Source organism: Pristiophorus japonicus, chromosome 8 (genome assembly GCF_044704955.1).
Source record: "Pristiophorus japonicus isolate sPriJap1 chromosome 8, sPriJap1.hap1, whole genome shotgun sequence".
Taxonomy (NCBI): Eukaryota; Metazoa; Chordata; class Chondrichthyes; family Pristiophoridae; genus Pristiophorus; species Pristiophorus japonicus.
In genome coordinates, this window is record NC_091984.1 from 17,371,731 (window position 1) to 17,390,154 (window position 18,424).

An 18,424-nucleotide genomic window follows, 5' to 3' on the forward strand; every position below is an offset into this window, starting at 1 on the left:
AGTGCCCGAGACACACTGCCCGAGACACACTGCCCGTGACACACTGCCCGAGTCACACTGCCCGAGACACACTGCCCGAGACACACTGCCCGAGTCACACTGCCCGAGACACACTGCCCAAGACACAGTGCCCGAGACACACTGCCCGATACACACTGCCCGAGTCACACTGCCCGAGACACACTGCCCGAGACACAGTGCCCGAGACACACTGCCCGAGACACACTGCCCGAGACACGCTGCCCGAGACACACTGCCCGAGACACACTGCCCGAAATACACTGCCCGAAATACACTGCCCGCAGACACACTGCCCGAGACACACTGCCCGAGACACAATTCCCGAGACACACTGCCTGAGACACACTGCCCGAGACACACTGCCCGAGACACAATTCCCGAGATGTGCTGCCTGAGACACACTGCCCGAGACACACTGCCCGAGACACAATTCCCGAGATGTGCTGACCGAGACACACTGCCCGAGACACACTGCCCGAGACACAGTGCCCAAGACACGCTGCCCGAGACACACTGCCGCAGACACGCTGCCCGAAATACACTGCCCGAGACACACTGCCCGAGACACGCTGCCCGAGACACACTGCCCGAGGCACACTGCCCGAGACTCACTGCCCGAGATACACTGCCCGAGGCAGGCTGCCCGAGACACGATCCCCGAGACACACTGCCCGAGACACAGTGCCCGAGACACACTGCCCGAGACACACTGACCGTGACACACTGCCCGAGTCACACTGCCCGAGACACACTGGCCGAGACACACTGCCCGAGACACACTGCCGCAGACACGCTGCCCGAAATACACTGCCCGAGACACACTGCCCGAGACACGCTGCCCGAGACACGCTGCCCGAGACACACTGCCCGAGGCACACTGCCCGAGACTCACTGCCCGAGATACACTGCCCGAGGCAGGCTGCCCGAGACACGGTGCCCGAGACACACTGCCCGAGACACAGTGCCCGAGACACACTGCCCGAGACACACTGCCCGTGACACACTGCCCGAGTCACACTGCCCGAGACACACTGCCCGAGACACACTGCCCGAGTCACACTGCCCGAGACACACTGCCCAAGACACAGTGCCCGAGACACACTGCCCGATACACACTGCCCGAGTCACACTGCCCGAGACACACTGCCCGAGACACAGTGCCCGAGACACACTGCCCGAGACATACTGCCCAAGACACAGTGCCCGAGACACACTGCCCGAGACACACTGCCCGAGTCACACTGCCCGAAACACACTGCCCAAGACACAGTGCCCGAGACACAGTACCCGAGACACACTGCCCGAGACACACTGCCCGAGACACACTGCCTGAGACACACTGCCCGAGACACACTGCCCGAGACACAATTCCCGAGATGTGCTGCCTGAGACACACTGCCTGAGACACACTGCCCGAGACACACTGCCCGAGACACAATTCCCGAGATGTGCTGCCTGAGACACACTGCCCGAGACACACTGCCCGAGACACAATTCCCGAGATGTGTTGCCCGAGACACACTGCCCGAGACACACTGCCCGAGACACACTGCCCGAGACACGCTGCCCGAGACACACTGCCCGAGACACACTGCCGCAGACACGCTGCCCGAAATACACTGCCCGAGACACACTGCCCGAGACACACTGCCCGAGACAAACTGCCCGAGACACACTGCCCGAGACACACTGCCCGAGACACACTGCCCGAGACACACTGCCCGAGACACAATTCCCGAGATGTGCTGCCTGAGACACACTGCCCGAGACACACTGCCCGAGACACAATTCCCGAGATGTGCTGCCCGAGACACACTGCCCAAGACACACTGCCCGAGACACAGTGCCCAAGACACGCTGCCCGAGACACACTGCCCGAGACACACTGCCGCAGACACGCTGCCCGAAATACACTGCCCGAGACACACTGCCGCAGACACGCTGCCCGAGACACGCTGCCCGAGACACACTGCCCGAGGCACACTGCCCGAGACTCACTGCCCGAGATACACTGCCCGAGGCAGGCTGCCCGAGACACGGTGCCCGAGACACACTGCCCGAGAGACAGTGCCCGAGACACACTGCCCGAGACACACTGCCCGTGACACACTGCCCGAGTCACACTGCCCGAGACACACTGCCCGAGACACACTGCCCGAGTCACACTGCCCGAGACACACTGCCCAAGACACAGTGCCCGAGACACACTGCCCGATACACACTGCCCGAGTCACACTGCCCGAGACACACTGCCCGAGACACAGTGCCCGAGACACACTGCCCGAGACACACTGCCCGAGACACGCTGCCCGAGACACACTGCCCGAGACACACTGCCCGAAATACACTGCCCGAAATACACTGCCCGCAGACACACTGCCCGAGACACACTGCCCGAGACACAATTCCCGAGACACACTGCCTGAGACACACTGCCCGAGACACACTGCCCGAGACACAATTCCCGAGATGTGCTGCCTGAGACACACTGCCCGAGACACACTGCCCGAGACACAATTCCCGAGATGTGCTGACCGAGACACACTGCCCGAGACACACTGCCCGAGACACAGTGCCCAAGACACGCTGCCCGAGACACACTGCCGCAGACACGCTGCCCGAAATACACTGCCCGAGACACACTGCCCGAGACACGCTGCCCGAGACACACTGCCCGAGGCACACTGCCCGATACTCACTGCCCGAGATACACTGCCCGAGGCAGGCTGCCCGAGACACGTTCCCCGAGACACACTGCCCGAGACACAGTGCCCGAGACACACTGCCCGAGACACACTGACCGTGACACACTGCCCGAGTCACACTGCCCGAGACACACTGGCCGAGACACACTGCCCGAGACACACTGCCGCAGACACGCTGCCCGAAATACACTGCCCGAGACACACTGCCCGAGACACGCTGCCCGAGACACGCTGCCCGAGACACACTGCCCGAGGCACACTGCCCGAGACTCACTGCCCGAGATACACTGCCCGAGGCAGGCTGCCCGAGACACGGTGCCCGAGACACACTGCCCGAGACACAGTGCCCGAGACACAGTGCCCGAGACACACTGCCCGAGACACACTGCCCGTGACACACTGCCCGAGTCACACTGCCCGAGACACACTGCCCGAGACACACTGCCCGAGTCACACTGCCCGAGACACACTGCCCAAGACACAGTGCCCGAGACACACTGCCCGATACACACTGCCCGAGTCACACTGCCCGAGACACACTGCCCGAGACACAGTGCCCGAGACACACTGCCCGAGACATACTGCCCAAGACACAGTGCCCGAGACACACTGCCCGAGACACACTGCCCGAGTCACACTGCCCGAAACACACTGCCCAAGACACAGTGCCCGAGACACAGTACCCGAGACACACTGCCCGAGACACACTGCCCGAGACACACTGCCTGAAACACACTGCCCGAGACACACTGCCCGAGACACAATTCCCGAGATGTGCTGCCTGAGACACACTGCCCGAGACACACTGCCCGAGACACAATTCCCGAGATGTGTTGCCCGAGACACACTGCCCGAGACACACTGCCCGAGACACACTGCCCGAGACACGCTGCCCGAGACACACTGCCCGAGACACACTGCCGCAGACACGCTGCCCGAAATACACTGCCCGAGACACACTGCCCGAGACACACTGCCCGAGACAAACTGCCCGAGACACACTGCCCGAGACACACTGCCCGAGACACACTGCCCGAGACACACTGCCCGAGACACAATTCCCGAGATGTGCTGCCTGAGACACACTGCCCGAGACACACTGCCCGAGACACAATTCCCGAGATGTGCTGCCCGAGACACACTGCCCAAGACACACTGCCCGAGACACAGTGCCCAAGACACGCTGCCCGAGACACACTGCCCGAGACACACTGCCGCAGACACGCTGCCCGAAATACACTGCCCGAGACACACTGCCGCAGACACGCTGCCCGAGACACGCTGCCCGAGACACACTGCCCGAGGAACACTGCCCGAGACTCACTGCCCGAGATACACTGCCCGAGGCAGGCTGCCCGAGACACGGTGCCCGAGACACACTGCCCGAGAGACAGTGCCCGAGACACACTGCCCGAGACACACTGCCCGTGACACACTGCCCGAGTCACACTGCCCGAGACACACTGCCCGAGACACACTGCCCGAGTCACACTGCCCGAGACACACTGCCCAAGACACAGTGCCCGAGACACACTGCCCGATACACACTGCCCGAGTCACACTGCCCGAGACACACTGCCCGAGACACAGTGCCCGAGACACACTGCCCGAGACACACTGCCCGAGACACGCTGCCCGAGACACACTGCCCGAGACACACTGCCCGAAATACACTGCCCGAAATACACTGCCCGCAGACACACTGCCCGAGACACACTGCCCGAGACACAATTCCCGAGACACACTGCCTGAGACACACTGCCCGAGACACACTGCCCGAGACACAATTCCCGAGATGTGCTGCCTGAGACACACTGCCCGAGACACACTGCCCGAGACACAATTCCCGAGATGTGCTGACCGAGACACACTGCCCGAGACACACTGCCCGAGACACAGTGCCCAAGACACGCTGCCCGAGACACACTGCCGCAGACACGCTGCCCGAAATACACTGCCCGAGACACACTGCCCGAGACACGCTGCCCGAGACACACTGCCCGAGGCACACTGCCCGAGACTCACTGCCCGAGATACACTGCCCGAGGCAGGCTGCCCGAGACACGATCCCCGAGACACACTGCCCGAGACACAGTGCCCGAGACACACTGCCCGAGACACACTGACCGTGACACACTGCCCGAGTCACACTGCCCGAGACACACTGGCCGAGACACACTGCCCGAGACACACTGCCGCAGACACGCTGCCCGAAATACACTGCCCGAGACACACTGCCCGAGACACGCTGCCCGAGACACGCTGCCCGAGACACACTGCCCGAGGCACACTGCCCGAGACTCACTGCCCGAGATACACTGCCCGAGGCAGGCTGCCCGAGACACGGTGCCCGAGACACACTGCCCGAGACACAGTGCCCGAGACACACTGCCCGAGACACACTGCCCGTGACACACTGCCCGAGTCACACTGCCCGAGACACACTGCCCGAGACACACTGCCCGAGTCACACTGCCCGAGACACACTGCCCAAGACACAGTGCCCGAGACACACTGCCCGATACACACTGCCCGAGTCACACTGCCCGAGACACACTGCCCGAGACACAGTGCCCGAGACACACTGCCCGAGACATACTGCCCAAGACACAGTGCCCGAGACACACTGCCCGAGACACACTGCCCGAGTCACACTGCCCGAAACACACTGCCCAAGACACAGTGCCCGAGACACAGTACCCGAGACACACTGCCCGAGACACACTGCCCGAGACACACTGCCTGAGACACACTGCCCGAGACACACTGCCCGAGACACAATTCCCGAGATGTGCTGCCTGAGACACACTGCCTGAGACACACTGCCCGAGACACACTGCCCGAGACACAATTCCCGAGATGTGCTGCCTGAGACACACTGCCCGAGACACACTGCCCGAGACACAATTCCCGAGATGTGTTGCCCGAGACACACTGCCCGAGACACACTGCCCGAGACACACTGCCCGAGACACGCTGCCCGAGACACACTGCCCGAGACACACTGCCGCAGACACGCTGCCCGAAATACACTGCCCGAGACACACTGCCCGAGACACACTGCCCGAGACAAACTGCCCGAGACACACTGCCCGAGACACACTGCCCGAGACACACTGCCCGAGACACACTGCCCGAGACACAATTCCCGAGATGTGCTGCCTGAGACACACTGCCCGAGACACACTGCCCGAGACACAATTCCCGAGATGTGCTGCCCGAGACACACTGCCCAAGACACACTGCCCGAGACACAGTGCCCAAGACACGCTGCCCGAGACACACTGCCCGAGACACACTGCCGCAGACACGCTGCCCGAAATACACTGCCCGAGACACACTGCCGCAGACACGCTGCCCGAGACACGCTGCCCGAGACACACTGCCCGAGGCACACTGCCCGAGACTCACTGCCCGAGATACACTGCCCGAGGCAGGCTGCCCGAGACACGGTGCCCGAGACACACTGCCCGAGAGACAGTGCCCGAGACACACTGCCCGAGACACACTGCCCGTGACACACTGCCCGAGTCACACTGCCCGAGACACACTGCCCGAGACACACTGCCCGAGTCACACTGCCCGAGACACACTGCCCAAGACACAGTGCCCGAGACACACTGCCCGATACACACTGCCCGAGTCACACTGCCCGAGACACACTGCCCGAGACACAGTGCCCGAGACACACTGCCCGAGACACACTGCCCGAGACACGCTGCCCGAGACACACTGCCCGAGACACACTGCCCGAAATACACTGCCCGAAATACACTGCCCGCAGACACACTGCCCGAGACACACTGCCCGAGACACAATTCCCGAGACACACTGCCTGAGACACACTGCCCGAGACACACTGCCCGAGACACAATTCCCGAGATGTGCTGCCTGAGACACACTGCCCGAGACACACTGCCCGAGACACAATTCCCGAGATGTGCTGACCGAGACACACTGCCCGAGACACACTGCCCGAGACACAGTGCCCAAGACACGCTGCCCGAGACACACTGCCGCAGACACGCTGCCCGAAATACACTGCCCGAGACACACTGCCCGAGACACGCTGCCCGAGACACACTGCCCGAGGCACACTGCCCGAGACTCACTGCCCGAGATACACTGCCCGAGGCAGGCTGCCCGAGACACGTTCCCCGAGACACACTGCCCGAGACACAGTGCCCGAGACACACTGCCCGAGACACACTGACCGTGACACACTGCCCGAGTCACACTGCCCGAGACACACTGGCCGAGACACACTGCCCGAGACACACTGCCGCAGACACGCTGCCCGAAATACACTGCCCGAGACACACTGCCCGAGACACGCTGCCCGAGACACGCTGCCCGAGACACACTGCCCGAGGCACACTGCCCGAGACTCACTGCCCGAGATACACTGCCCGAGGCAGGCTGCCCGAGACACGGTGCCCGAGACACACTGCCCGAGACACAGTGCCCGAGACACACTGCCCGAGACACACTGCCCGTGACACACTGCCCGAGTCACACTGCCCGAGACACACTGCCCGAGACACACTGCCCGAGTCACACTGCCCGAGACACACTGCCCAAGACACAGTGCCCGAGACACACTGCCCGATACACACTGCCCGAGTCACACTGCCCGAGACACACTGCCCGAGACACAGTGCCCGAGACACACTGCCCGAGACATACTGCCCAAGACACAGTGCCCGAGACACACTGCCCGAGACACACTGCCCGAGTCACACTGCCCGAAACACACTGCCCAAGACACAGTGCCCGAGACACAGTACCCGAGACACACTGCCCGAGACACACTGCCCGAGACACACTGCCTGAGACACACTGCCCGAGACACACTGCCCGAGACACAATTCCCGAGATGTGCTGCCTGAGACACACTGCCCGAGACACACTGCCCGAGACACAATTCCCGAGATGTGCTGCCCGAGACACACTGCCCGAGACACACTGCCCGAGACACAGTGCCCAAGACATGCTGCCCGAGACACACTGCCCGAGACACACTGCCGCAGACACGCTGCCCGAAATACACTGCCCGAGACACACTGCCCGAGACACGCTGCCCGAGACACACTGCCCGAGGCACACTGCCCGAGACTCACTGCCCGAGATACACTGCCCGAGGCAGGCTGCCCGAGACACGGTGCCCGAGACACACTGCCCGAGACACAGTGCCCGAGACACACTGCCCGAGACACACTGCCCGTGACACACTGCCCGAGTCACACTGCCCGAGACACACTGCCCGAGACACACTGCCCGAGTCACACTTCCCGAGACACACTGCCCGAGACAGATTGCCCGAGACACACTGCCCGAGACACACTGCCCGAGACACACTGCCCGAGACACATTGCCCGAGACACAGTGCCCGAGACACACTGCCCGAGACACACTGCCCGAGACACACTGCCTGAGACACACTGACCGAGACACACTGCCCGAGACACAATTCCCGAGATGTGTTGCCCGAGACACACTGCCCGAGACACACTGCCCGAGACACACTGCCCGAGACACAGTGCCCAAGACACGCTGCCCGAGACACACTGCCCGAGACACACTGCCGCAGACACGCTGCCCGAAATACACTGCCCGAGACACACTGCCCGAGACACACTGCCCGAGACACACTGCCCGAGACACACTGCCCGAGACACACTGCCTGAGACACACTGCCCGAGACACACTGCCCGAGACACAATTCCCGAGATGTGCTGCCCGAGACACACTGCCCAAGACACACTGCCCGAGACACAGTGCCCAAGACACGCTGCCCGAGACACACTGCCCGAGACACACTGCCGCAGACACGCTGCCCGAAATACACTGCCCGAGACACACTGCCGCAGACACGCTGCCCGAGACACGCTGCCGGAGACACACTGCCCGAGGCACACTGCCCGAGACTCACTGCCCGAGATACACTGCCCGAGGCAGGCTGCCCGAGACACGGTGCCCGAGACACACTGCCCGAGACACAGTGCCCGAGACACACTGCCCGAGACACACTGCCCGTGACACACTGCCCGAGTTACACTGCCCGAGACACACTGCCCGAGACACACTGCCCGAGTCACACTGCCCGAGACACACTGCCCAAGACACAGTGCCCGAGACACACTGCCCGATACACACTGCCCGAGTCACACTGCCCGAGACACACTGCCCGAGACACAGTGCCCGAGACACACTGCCCGAGACACACTGCCCGAGACACATTGCCCGAGACACAGTGCCCGAGACACACTGCCCGAGACACACTGCCCGAGTCATACTGCCCAATACACACTGCCCGAGACACACTGCCCGAGACACACTGCCCGAGACACAGTGCCCGAGACACACTGCCCGAGACAGATTGCCCGAGGCACATTCCCCGAGACACACTGCCCGAGGCACACTGCCCGAGACAGATTGCCCGAGGCACATTCCCCGAGACACACTGCCCGAGACACACTGCCCGAGAGACACTGCCCGAGGCACACTGCCCGAGAAACACTGCCCGAGACACAGTGCCCGAGACACACTGCCCGAGACACATTGCCAGAGACACACTGCCCGAGACACACTGCCCGAGACACACTGCCCGAGTCACACTTCCCGAGACACACTGCCCGAGACAGATTGCCCGAGACACATTGCCCGAGACACACTGCCCGAGACACAGTGCCCGAGACACACTGCCCGAGACACATTGCCCGAGACACAGTGCTCGACACACACTGCCCGAGACACACTGCCCGAGACACATTGCCCGAGACACAGTGCCCGAGACACACTACCCGAGACACACTGCCCGAGACACAATTCCCGAGACACAGTGCCCGAGACACACTGCCCGAGACACACTGCCCGAGACACATTGCCCGAGACACAGTGCCCGAGACACACTGCCCGAGACACACTGCCCGAGACACACTGCCTGAGACACACTGCCCGAGACACACTGCCCGAGACACAATTCCCGAGATGTGCTGCCTGAGACACACTGCCCGAGACACACTGCCCGAGACACAATTCCCGAGATGTGCTGCCCGAGACACACTGCCCGAGACACACTGCCCGAGACACAGTGCCCAAGACACGCTGCCCGAGACACACTGCCCGAGACACACTGCCCGAAATACACTGCCCGAAATACACTGCCCGCAGACACACTGCCCGAGACACACTGCCCGAGACACAATTCCCGAGACACATTGCCCGAGACACAGTGCCCGAGACACACTGCCCGAGACACACTGCCCGAGACACACTGCCTGAGACACACTGCCCGAGACACACTGCCCGAGACACAATTCCCGAGATGTGCTGCCTGAGACACACTGCCCGAGACACACTGCCCGAGACACAATTCCCGAGATGTGCTGACCGAGACACACTGCCCGAGACACACTGCCCGAGACACAGTGCCCAAGACACGCTGCCCGAGACACACTGCCGCAGACACGCTGCCCGAAATACACTGCCCGAGACACACTGCCCGAGACACACTGCCCGAGACACGCTGCCCGAGACACACTGCCCGAGGCACACTGCCCGAGACTCACTGCCCGAGATACACTGCCCGAGGCAGGCTGCCCGAGACACGTTCCCCGAGACACACTGCCCGAGACACAGTGCCCGAGACACACTGCCCGAGACACACTGACCGTGACACACTGCCCGAGTCACACTGCCCGAGACACACTGGCCGAGACACACTGCCCGAGACACACTGCCGCAGACACGCTGCCCGAAATACACTGCCCGAGACACACTGCCCGAGACACGCTGCCCGAGACACGCTGCCCGAGACACACTGCCCGAGGCACACTGCCCGAGACTCACTGCCCGAGATACACTGCCCGAGGCAGGCTGCCCGAGACACGGTGCCCGAGACACACTGCCCGAGACACAGTGCCCGAGACACACTGCCCGAGACACACTGCCCGTGACACACTGCCCGAGTCACACTGCCCGAGACACACTGCCCGATACACACTGCCCGAGTCACACTGCCCGAGACACACTGCCCGAGACACAGTGCCCGAGACACACTGCCCAAGACATACTGCCCGAGACACAGTGCCCGAGACACACTGCCCGAGACACACTGCCCGAGTCACACTGCCCGAAACACACTGCCCAAGACACAGTGCCCGAGACACACTGCCCGAGACACATTGCCCGAGACACAGTGCCGGAGACACACTGCCCGAGACAGACTGCCCGAAACACATTGCCCGAGACACACTGCCTGAGACACAGTGCCCGAGACACACTGCCCGAGACAGATTGCCCGAGACACATTGCCCGAGACACACTGCCCGAGACACACTGCCCGAGACACAGTGCCCGAGACACACTGCCCGAGACAGATTGCCCGAGACACATTGCCCGAGACACACTGCCCGAGACACATTGCCCGAGACACATTGCCCGAGACACACAGCCCGAGACACACTGCCCGAGACAATTGCCCGAGACACACTGCCTGACATACACTGCCCGAGACAATTGCCCGGGATGTGCTGCCCGAGACACACTGCCCGAGACACTCTGCCCGAGACACACTGCCCGAGACACACTGTCGCAGACATGCTGCACGAGATACACTGCCCGAGACACACTGCCCGAGACACGCTGCCCGAGACACGCTGCCCGAGACACACTGCCCGAGGCACACTGCCCGAGACTCACTGCCTGAGACACACTGCCCGAGGCACGCTGCCCGAGACACACTGCCCGAGACATACTGCCCAAGACACAGTGCCCGAGACACACTGCCCGAGACACACTGCCCGAGTCACACTGCCCGAAACACACTGCCCAAGACACAGTGCCCGAGACACACTGCCCAAGACACAGTGCCCGAGACACACTGCTCGAGACACATTGCCCAAGACACACTGCCCGAGACACAGTGCCTGAGACACATTGCCCGAGACACAGTGCCCGAGACACACTGCTCGAGACACACTGCCCGAGACACAATTCCCGAGACACACTGCCCGAGACACATTGCCCGAGACACACTGCCCGAGACACATTGCCCGAGACACAGTGCCCGAGACACACTGCCCGAGACACATTGCCCGAGACACAGTGCCCGAGACACACTGCCCGAGACACACTGCCCGAGACACAATTCCCGAGACACAGTGCCCGAGACACACTGCCCGAAACACACTGCCCGAGACACATTGCCCGAGACACAGTGCCCGAGACACACTGCCCGAGACACACTGCCCGAGACACACTGCCTGAGACACACTGCCCGAGACACACTGCCCGAGACACAATTCCCGAGATGTGCTGCCTGAGACACACTGCCCGAGACACACTGCCCGAGACACAATTCCCGAGATGTGCTGCCCGAGACACACTGCCCGAGACACACTGCCCGAGACACAGTGCCCAAGACACGCTGCCCGAGACACACTGCCCGAGGCACACTGCCCGAGACTCACTGCCCGAGATACACTGCCCGAGGCAGGCTGCCCGAGACACGGTGCCCGAGACACACTGCCCGAGACACAGTGCCCGAGACACACTGCCCGAGACACACTGCCCGAGACACACTGCCGGTGACACACTGCCCGAGACACACTGCCCGAGACACACTGCCCGAGTCACACTGCCCGAGACACACTGCCCGAGACACAGTGCCCGAGACACACTGCCCGATACACACTGCCCGATTCACACTGCCCGAGACACACTGCCCGAGACACAGTGCCCGAGACACACTGCCCGAGACACACTGCCCGAGACACATTGCCCGAGACACAGTGCCCGAGACACACTGCCCGAGACACACTGCTCGAGTCACACTGCCGAATACACACTGCCCGAGACACACTGCCCGAGACACACTGCCCGAGACACAGTGCCCGAGACACACTGCCCGAGACACATTGCCCGAGACACAGTGCCCGAGACACACTGCCCGAGACACATTGCCCGAGACACAGTACCCGAGACACACTGCCCGAGACACACTGCCCGAGACACACTGCCCGAGACACAGTGCCCGAGACACACTGCCCGAGACACACTGCCCGAGACACACTGCCCGAGACACAATTCCCGAGATGTGCTGCCTGAGACACACTGCCCGAGACACACTGCCCGAGACACAATTCCCGAGATGTGCTGCCCGAGACACACTGCCCGAGACACACTGCCCGAGACACAGTGCCCAAGACACGCTGCCCGAGACACACTGCCCGAGACACACTGACCGAAATACACTGCCCGAAATACACTGCCCGCAGACACACTGCCCGAGACACACTGTCCGAGACACAATTCCCGAGACACATTGCCCGAGACACAGTGCCCGAGACACACTGCCCGAGACACACTGCCCGAGACACACTGCCTGAGACACACTGCCCGAGACACACTGCCCGAGACACAATTCCCGAGATGTGCTGCCTGAGACACACTGCCCGAGACACACTGCCCGAGACACAATTCCCGAGATGTGCTGACCGAGACACACTGCCCGAGACACACTGCCCGAGACACAGTGCCCAAGACACGCTGCCCGAGACACACTGCCGCAGACACGCTGCCCGAAATACACTGCCCGAGACACACTGCCCGAGACACACTGCCCGAGACACGCTGCCCGAGACACACTGCCCGAGGCACACTGCCCGAGACTCACTGCCCGAGATACACTGCCCGAGGCAGGCTGCCCGAGACACACTGGCCGAGACACACTGCCCGAGACACACTGCCGCAGACACGCTGCCCGAAATACACTGCCCGAGACACGCTGCCCGAGACACGCTGCCCGAGACACACTGCCCGAGGCACACTGCCCGAGACTCACAGCCCGAGATACACTGCCCGAGGCAGGCTGCCCGAGACACGGTGCCCGAGACACACTGCCCGAGACACAGTGCCCGAGACACACTGCCCGAGACACACTGCCCGTGACACACTGCCCGAGTCACACTGCCCGAGACACACTGCCCGATACACACTGCCCGAGTCACACTGCCCGAGACACACTGCCCGAGACACAGTGCCCGAGACACACTGCCCGAGACATACTGCCCGAGACACAGTGCCCGAGACACACTGCCCGAGACACACTGCCCGAGTCACACTGCCCGAAACACACTGCCCAAGACACAGTGCCCGAGACACACTGCCCGAGACACATTGCCCGAGACACAGTGCCCCAGACACACTGCCCGAGACAGACTGCCCGAAACACATTGCCCGAGACACACTGCCCGAGACACAATGCCCGAGACACACTGCCCGAGACAGATTGCCCGAGACACATTGCCCGAGACACACTGCCCGAGACACACTGCCCGAGACACAGTGCCCGAGACACACTGCCCGAGACAGATTGCCCGAGACACATTGCCCGAGACACACTGCCCGAGACACATTGCCCGAGACACATTGCCCGAGACACACAGCCCGAGACACACTGCCCGAGACAATTGCCCGAGACACACTGCCTGACATACACTGCCCGAGACAATTGCCCGGGATGTGCTGCCCGAGACACACTGCCCGAGACACTCTGCCCGAGACACACTGCCCGAGACACACTGCCGCAGACATGCTGCACGAGATACACTGCCCGAGACACACTGCCCGAGACACGCTGCCCGAGACACGCTGCCCGAGACACACTGCCCGAGGCACACTGCCCGAGACTCACTGCCTGAGACACACTGCCCGAGGCACGCTGCCCGAGACACACTGCCCGAGACATACTGCCCAAGACACAGTGCCCGAGACACACTGCCCGAGACACACTGCCCGAGTCACACTGCCCGAAACACACTGCCCAAGACACAGTGCCCGAGACACACTGCCCAAGACACAGTGCCCGAGACACACTGCTCGAGACACATTGCCCAAGACACACTGCCCGAGACACAGTGCCTGAGACACATTGCCCGAGACACAGTGCCCGAGACACACTGCTCGAGACACACTGCCCGAGACACAATTCCCGAGACACACTGCCCGAGACACATTGCCCGAGACACACTGCCCGAGACACATTGCCCGAGACACAGTGCCCGAGACACACTGCCCGAGACACATTGCCCGAGACACAGTGCCCGAGACACACTGCCCGAGACACACTGCCCGAGACACAATTCCCGAGACACAGTGCCCGAGACACACTGCCCGAAACACACTGCCCGAGACACATTGCCCGAGACACAGTGCCCGAGACACACTGCCCGAGACACACTGCCCGAGACACACTGCCTGAGACACACTGCCCGAGACACACTGCCCGAGACACAATTCCCGAGATGTGCTGCCTGAGACACACTGCCCGAGACACACTGCCCGAGACACAATTCCCGAGATGTGCTGCCCGAGACACACTGCCCGAGACACACTGCCCGAGACACAGTGCCCAAGACACGCTGCCCGAGACACACTGCCCGAGGCACACTGCCCGAGACTCACTGCCCGAGATACACTGCCCGAGGCAGGCTGCCCGAGACACGGTGCCCGAGACACACTGCCCGAGACACGGTGCCCGAGACACACTGCCCGAGACACAGTGCCCGAGACACACTGCCCGAGACACACTGCCCGATTCACACTGCCCGAGACACACTGCCCGAGACACAGTGCCCGAGACACACTGCCCGAGACACACTGCCCGAGACACATTGCCCGAGACACAGTGCCCGAGACACACTGCCCGAGACACACTGCTCGAGTCACACTGCCGAATACACACTGCCCGAGACACACTGCCCGAGACACACTGCCCGAGACACAGTGCCCGAGACACACTGCCCGAGACACATTGCCCGAGACACAGTGCCCGAGACACACTGCCCGAGACACATTGCCCGAGACACAGTGCCCGAGACACACTGCCCGAGACACACTGCCCGAGACACACTGCCCGAGACACATTGCCCGAGACACAGTGCCCGAGACACACTGCCCGAGACACACTGCCCGAGACACACTGCCCGAGACACAATTCCCGAGATGTGCTGCCTGAGACACACTGCCCGAGACACACTGCCCGAGACACAATTCCCGAGATGTGCTGCCCGAGACACACTGCCCGAGACACACTGCCCGAGACACAGTGCCCAAGACACGCTGCCCGAGACACACTGCCCGAGACACACTGACCGAAATACACTGCCCGAAATACACTGCCCGCAGACACACTGCCCGAGACACACTGCCCGAGACACAATTCCCGAGACACATTGCCCGAGACACAGTGCCCGAGACACACTGCCCGAGACACACTGCCCGAGACACACTGCCTGAGACACACTGCCCGAGACACACTGCCCGAGACACAATTCCCGAGATGTGCTGCCTGAGACACACTGCCCGAGACACACTGCCCGAGACACAATTCCCGAGATGTGCTGACCGAGACACACTGCCCGAGACACACTGCCCGAGACACAGTGCCCAAGACACGCTGCCCGAGACACACTGCCGCAGACACGCTGCCCGAAATACACTGCCCGAGACACACTGCCCGAGACACGCTGCCCGAGACACACTGCCCGAGGCACACTGCCCGAGACTCACTGCCCGAGATACACTGCCCGAGGCAGGCTGCCCGAGACACGTTCCCCGAGACACACTGCCCGAGACACAGTGCCCGAGACACACTGCCCGAGACACACTGACCGTGACACACTGCCCGAGTCACACTGCCCGAGACACACTGGCCGAGACACACTGCCCGAGACACACTGCCGCAGACACGCTGCCCGAAATACACTGCCCGAGACACACTGCCCGAGACACGCTGCCCGAGACACGCTGCCCGAGACACACTGCCCGAGGCACACTGCCCGAGACTCACTGCCCGAGATACACTGCCCGAGGCAGGCTGCCCGAGACACGGTGCCCGAGACACACTGCCCGAGACACAGTGCCCGAGACACACTGCCCGAGACACACTGCCCGTGACACACTGCCCGAGTCACACTGCCCGAGACACACTGCCCGAGACACACTGCCCGAGTCACACTGCCCGAGACACACTGCCCGAGACACAGTGCCCGAGACACACTGCCCGATACACACTGCCCGAGTCACACTGCCCGAGACACACTGCCCGAGACACAGTGCCCTAGACACACTGGCCGAGACATACTGCCCGAGACACAGTGCCCGAGACACACTGCCCGAGACACACTGCCCGAGTCACACTGCCCGAAACACACTGCCCAAGACACAGTGCCCGAGACACACTGCCCGAGACACATTGCCCGAGACACAGTGCCGGAGACACACTGCCCGAGACAGACTGCCCGAAACACATTGCCCGAGACACACTGCCCGAGACACAGTGCCCGAGACACACTGCCCGAGACAGATTGCCCGAGACACATTGCCCGAGACACACTGCCCGAGACACACTGCCCGAGACACAGTGCCCGAGACACACTGCCCGAGACAGATTGCCTGAGACACATTGCCCGAGACACACTGCCCGAGACACATTGCCCGAGACACATTGCCCGAGACACACAGCCCGAGACACACTGCCCGAGACAATTGCCCGAGACACACTGCCTGACATACACTGCCCGAGACAATTGCCCGGGATGTGCTGCCCGAGACACACTGCCCGAGACACTCTGCCCGAGACACACTGCCCGAGACACACTGCCGCAGACATGCTGCACGAGATACACTGCCCGAGACACACTGCCCGAGACACGCTGCCCGAGACACGCTGCCCGAGACACACTGCCCGAGGCACACTGCCCGAGACTCACTGCCTGAGACACACTGCCCGAGGCACGCTGCCCGAGACACACTGCCCGAGACATACTGCCCAAGACACAGTGCCCGAGACACACTGCCCGAGACACACTGCCCGAGTCACACTGCCCGAAACACACTGCCCAAGACACAGTGCCCGAGACACACTGCCCAAGACACAGTGCCCGAGACACACTGCTCGAGACACATTGCCCAAGACACACTGCCCGAGACACAGTGCCTGAGACACATTGCCCGAGACACAGTGCCCGAGACACACTGCTCGAGACACACTGCCCGAGACACAATTCCCGAGACACACTGCCCGAGACACATTGCCCGAGACACACTGCCCGAGACACATTGCCCGAGACACAGTGCCCGAGACACACTGCCCGAGACACATTGCCCAAGACACAGTGCCCGAGACACACTGCCCGAGACACACTGCCCGAGACACAGTGCCCAAGACACGCTGCCCGAGACACACTGCCCGAGACACACTGACCGAAATACACTGCCCGAAATACACTGCCCGCAGACACACTGCCCGAGACACACTGCCCGAGACACAATTCCCGAGACACATTGCCCGAGACACAGTGCCCGAGACACACTGCCCGAGACACACTGCCCGAGACACACTGCCTGAGACACACTGCCCGAGACACACTGCCCGAGACACAATTCCCGAGATGTGCTGCCTGAGACACACTGCCCGAGACACACTGCCCGAGACACAATTCCCGAGATGTGCTGACCGAGACACACTGCCCGAGACACACTGCCCGAGACACAGTGCCCAAGACACGCTGCCCGAGACACACTGCCGCAGACACGCTGCCCGAAATACACTGCCCGAGACACACTGCCCGAGACACGCTGCCCGAGACACACTGCCCGAGGCACACTGCCCGAGACTCACTGCCCGAGAT